The 6,089-nt window shown below is 35.8% G+C and overlaps 1 pseudogene; it reads left to right on the top strand.

Moving 5' to 3' along the window:
• The first annotated feature begins 359 nt into the window (after positions 1-359).
• LOC115867469 (calponin-3 pseudogene) lies at positions 360-1,659 on the top strand (annotated as a pseudogene).
• The last annotated feature ends 4,430 nt before the right edge of the window (positions 1,660-6,089 follow it).

Raw genomic sequence — 6,089 nt, 5'->3', positions numbered from 1 at the left:
AGGCCGTGTATGAAAACCCATTGCCAACATTATACTCAATGGTGAAAAGCTGAAACCATTTTGTCTAAGTTCAAGAACAAGACAAGAACATCCACTCTTGCCATGTTTATTCAGGATAGTATTGGAGAGTTCCTGAGGGATTCCGGAGCCAACCGGGACGCTCTGTGGGACCTCGTCCGACTGGGTAGCCGAGGCACCGCCCGCACCCCGCCGCCGCGTCAAGGCGATTCATGCGCCGCCCAGGAGAGCGAGCTCGGATCATCTTGTGGTGCGGCCACGCCTCGGGGCCAGGAGCGGGGAAGCCGAGCACGAGAAACCCCCGGACCAGAGCTCAGCCTCTTCCTGCCGACCGAATCATCATGACCCACTTCAACAAGGGCCCTTCCTATGGGCTCAAGATTGCTTCCAAGTATGATCATCAAGCAGCAGCAGATCTTCGCAATTGGATAGAAGAGGTGACCGGCATGAGCATTGGCACCAACTTTCAGCTGGGCTTAAAAGATGGCATAATCCTCTGCAAACTCATAAACAAGCTATAGCCGGGCTCAGTGAAAAGGTCAATGAGTCCTCATTAAACTGGCCTCAGTTGGAGAATATTGGCAACTTTATCAAAGCTATTCAGGCTTATGGTATGAAGCCACATGACATATTTGAAGCAAATGATCTTTTTGAGAATGGAAGCATGACCCAGGTTCAGACTACAGTGGTGGCCCTAGCAGGTCTGGCTAAAACAAAAGGATTCCATACAACCATTGACATTAGAGTTAAGTATGCAGAAAAACAAACAAGACGTTTTGATGAAGGAAAATTAAAAGCTGGCCAAAGTGTAATTTGTTTGCAGATGGGAACCAACAAATGTGCCAGCCAAGCAGGTATGACAGCATATGGGACTAGGAGGCATCTTTATGATCCCAAAATGCAAACTGACAAACCTTTTGATCAGACCACGATTAGTCTGCAGATGGGCACCAACAAAGGAGCCAGCCAGGCGGGGATGTTAGCACCGGGTACCCAAAGAGACATCTACGATCAGAAGCTAACATTACAACCCATGGACAACTCGACAATTTCTCTACAGATGGGTACCAACAAAGTCGCTTCCCAGAAAGGAATGAGTGTATATGGGCTTGGGCAGCAATTATATGATCCCAAATACTGTGCTGCTCCCACAGAACCTGTCATTCACAATGGAAGCCAAGGAACTGGAACAAATGGGTCAAAAATCAGTGATAGTGATTATCAGGCAGAATACCCAGATGAATGTCATGATGAGTACCAAGATGACCAAGTACCCCAGAGATTACCAATATAGAGACCAAGGCATTGATTATTAGATTCACAGAGGAGCTCAGTATTTAGCCTGCTGTTTTTATTCAGTGAGAACCAAGCTAGCCTTGAGTAATTTTTACCTTGTTTTCCTAAAACACTATTATGCTTATTGTACCTAAAGGAAATACTGCCTTACATACATTCCTTTTTCCTTTTTATTCCTCTTCCCTAAATAGTTGCCTTTTAGTGCTGTAACAGTTAAATCCTACAGCATAACCAATAACTCGCATATGAAGTAAAAAGGAATATGGTGAAAGGGGAGTACTCTTGCACAGTCAATTCTTTTGTTAAAGATCTATGCATTTTTACAATCCTCTACTTTAATTGGTATTTTCAAACAATAGTAAGCATTTTTTTTTTTTACAGTTTAGTATTGGTTTCTACATGGAAGACTAAACTCATGCTTATAGCTAAATGTGGTCTTTGCCAACTAAATTTAAGATGCAGCATTTTAGAAATTTATATGTCAATGTGTTTACAGTATTGTTTGCTAATTTTTAAATAAAGTCCTGATCAGTGTGCCTTTGTGATTATATGTGTACTCATTCTTACCTAAGCCGACAAAATCTTTTCCGATTGGTGTTTTCAAAGGAGTGTGAACAAAGCTGGCCTTCAGACATCGATCTCTGGGGGGGGGGGGTGTTTGCTCTTCCTGTTTGTGCCAATGTATGGATGTAGAGTTGCTCTGTTTTCTTCCACTGTATTTATTGCTGCATTTCTCAGCATAAACTTATCCCATTGTATTTTTTATAAATAAATATTCTTTTTGAGAAAAAAAAGATAGTATTGGAAATCCTTGCCATAGAAATCATACAACAACAACAACAACAACAAATCAACTGAATCCAAATAGTAAGGAAGAAATAAAACTGTCACCGTTTCATATGGCATAATATTGGACTGGCCAAAAACTTCGTTCGGGTTTGTGCGTAAGCTGTTACAAAAAAAAACCTGAGTGAACTTTCTGGCCAGCCCAATACAATATATAGAAAACCCTATAGACTACATCAAAAAACTAATAGAAATAATGAATTCAGTAAAGTTTCAGGACACAAAATTAATCTGCAGAAATCTGTTACATTTCTATACACTAATAACAATATACTAGAAAAAGAAATTAAGAAAACAATCCCATTTACAATTGCATCAGAAAGAATAAAATACGTAGGAATAAGTCTAACCAGGAGATGAATGACCTTTACTCTGAAAACTATAAGACACTGATGAAAGATATTGAAGATAACATAAACAAATGGAAAGATATACCATGCTCATGAATTGGAAAAATTAATATTGTTAAAATGGCCGTACTTCTCAGGGCAATCTACAGATTCAATGCAATCTCTATCAAAACACCAAGAGCATTTTTCACAGAACTAGAACAAATAATACAACAATTTGTGGAAATAGAAAAGAGCTTAAGTATCCAAAGCAATCTTGAAAAAGAAGAACAAAGGTAAAAAAAAAAAAAAAAACCCACTTTTAAACTATACTACAAAGCTACAGTAACAAAACAGTGTGGTACAGGCCCAAAAAGAGACACATGAATCAATGGAACAGAAGAGAGAGCCCAGAAATAAACCCACACTTATATGAGCAATTAATTTATGACAAATGAGGCAAGAATATACAATTGAGAAATGACAATCTTTTCAATAAGTGGTGCAGAGAAAAATGGACAGCATCAACTAGCTTTCCTTTAAGGGAAAATTGTCTAAAATATTGATATTCTCTTTTTATTTTTATTTTCCCCGTATTAATTTTTTATTGAAGTATAGTTGATTTACAATATTATGTAAGTTTTAGGTGTACAGGATATCAATTCAGTATTTTCTTAGATTATACTTCATTATAGGTTATTACAAGAAAATGTCTATAATTCCCTGTGCTATACAGTATATCCTTTTTCCTTATTTATTTTATAAATATGAGCTTGTATCTGTTAATCCTATACCTCTAATCTGTCCCTTCCTTCTCCCCTTTGGTAACCACAAGTTTTTTTCCTGTATCTTTGAGTCTGTATTTTTTTTGCATATGCATTCATTTGTATTCTTTTTTAGATTCTACATATAAGTGATATAATACAGTATTTGTCTCTCTCTGCCTGACTCATTTAATGAAACATAATATTCTCTAGGTCCATCCATGTTGCTGTCAATAGCAGAATTTCTTTTTTTTATGGTTAAGTAATATTACATACCACATCTTCTTAAGCCAATCATCTGTTGATGGGCCTTTGGGTTGCTTACATGTCTTGAATATTGTAAACAGTGTTGCTATGAACATTGGGGTTCACATATCTTCCTGAATTAGTGTTTTCATTTTTTCCACATATATACAGAGAAGTGTAATTGATGGATCACACGGTAGTTCTTTTTTTCATTTTTTAAGGAACTTCAATACTCTTTTCCATACAGGCTTCATCAGTTTACATTTCCAACAACAGTGTACAACAGTGCCCTTTTCTCTACATATTCCCCAGTATTTGTTACTTGTAGACTTTTTGATGATAGCCATTCTGAAAGGGTAAGGTAATACCTCATTGTGTCTTTGATTTTCATTTCTCTAATAATTAGTAACATTAAACATCTTTTCATGTGCCTGTTATCCATCAGTATATCTTCTTTGGAGAAATGTCTATTTAAGTTTTCTGTCCTCTTTTCCATTGGGCTGTTTTTGTTGTTGTTGTTATTGAATTGTATGAGCTGTTTGTACATTGTAGATATTAACCCCTTGTTGGTCACATCATTTGCAAATATTTTCTCCCATTTTGTAGGTTGTCTTTTTGTTTTGTTGATGATTCCCTTTCCCGTGTAAAAGCTTTTAGGCTTAATTAGGTACTATGTTTTTAAATTTTTGCTTTTATTTCTTCTTTCTTAGGAGACAGATCCAAGAATATATAGCTACAATTTATGTCAAAGAGTGTTCCACCTAGGTTCTCTTCTAGGTGTTTTAGGGTTTCAGGTCTTACATTTAGGTCTAAACCATTTTGAGTTTATTTTTTTATATGGTGTGAGGGAATGTTCTAATCTCATTGTTTTTATATGTGACTGACCATTTTTCCTAGTACCACTTTTTGAAGAGATTGTCTTTTTTCCATTGTCTATTTTTGCCTCCTTTTTTGTAGATTAATTGACTGTAGGTGTGTGGGTCTGTTTCTGGGCTTTCTATTCTGTTTCATTGATCTTTGTGTCTGCTTTTATGCCAGTACCACACTGTTTTAGTTATCATAGCTTTGTAGTATAGTCTGAAGTCTGGGAGGATTATTCCTCCACCTTTGTTCTTTTTTTTCAGGATTGCTTTGGCAATTCAGGGTCTTTTGTGGTTCCTTATAAATATTAGGATTATTTGTTCCATTTCTGTGAAAAAATGTCATGGGTATTTTGATAAGGATTGCATTAAATCTGTAGATTGATTTGAGTAGTATGACCTTTTTAATAATATTGAGTCTTCCAATCCAGGAGGATGGGATATCTTTCCATTTCTTTGAATCATCTTCAATTTCCTTCATTAATGTTTTATAATTTTCAGAGTATAGTTCTTCCACCTCCTTGGTTATGTTTATTTCTAGGTATTTTTGATGCATCTTTAAATAGAATTTCTTTTTTACTTTCTCTTTCTGATATTCCATTATTAGTGTTTAGAAATGCAACAGATTTCTTTATATTAATCTTGTATCCTGCAACCTTGAATTCATTTATTAGTTCTAACAGTTTTTTGGTGGAGAGTTTAGGGCTCTCTGTATAGAGTATCATGTTATCAGCAAAAAGTGATAGTTTTACTTTTTCCCTTCCAATTTGGATACATTTTCTTTCTTTTTCTTGTCTGATTGCTGTGGTTAGTACTTCCAATACTGTGCTAAATAGAATCAGTGAGAGTAGGCATTCTTCTCTTGTTCCTGAATTTAGTGGGAAGGCTTTCAGCTTTTCACCATTGAGTTTTATGTTGGCTGTGGGTTTGTCATAAATGGCCTTCATTATGCTGAGATATGTTCCCTTTATACCCACTTTGATGACAGTTTTTATCATGAATGAATGTTAAAATTTTCAAATGTTTTTTCTGCATCTATTGAGATGACCATGTGATTTTTGTCTTTCCTTTAATTAATGTGATATATCACATTGATTGATTTGCATGTGTTGAACAATTCTTGTGACCCTGGAATAAATCCAAGTTTATCATGGTGTATGATCCTTTTTACATATTGTTGGATTCAGTTTGCTAATATTTTTTTAAGGAGTTTTTCATCCATATTAATTGAAGTTATTGGCCTGTAATTTCTTTTTTTTGTAGTGTCTTTGTCTGACTTTTGTATCAGGATAATGGTGGCTTTGCAGAATGAATTTTAGAGTTTTCCTTCCTCCTCAGTTTTTTGGAATAGTTTGAGAAGCATAGGTATGTTTGGTAGGATTCCCCTCTGAAGCAATGTGGTCCTGGACTTTTGTTTGCAAGGAGCTTTCCCATTACAGGTTCAATTTCACTTTTAGTGATTGGTGGGTTTAGACTGTTAGTTTCTTCTTGACTCCATCTTGGCAGGCAGCATGTGTCTAGAAACTTGTCCATTTCTTCTAGGTTGTCCAATTTGTTAGCATATAACTGTTCATAGTATACTCCTATGATATTTTTGTATCTCTGTGGCATCGGTTGTTATTTCTCCTCTTTTATTTCTTATTTTATTTGAGTCCTCTCTCTCTTTTCTTCTGGGTGAGCCTGGCTAAAGGTTTATCAGTTTTGTTTATCATTTCAAAAAACCAGATCTT

This window comes from Globicephala melas, chromosome 8 (assembly GCF_963455315.2).
Source record: "Globicephala melas chromosome 8, mGloMel1.2, whole genome shotgun sequence".
Lineage (NCBI taxonomy): Eukaryota > Metazoa > Chordata > Mammalia > Artiodactyla > Delphinidae > Globicephala > Globicephala melas.
This window is presented reverse-complemented; position numbering and strand designations above follow the sequence as displayed.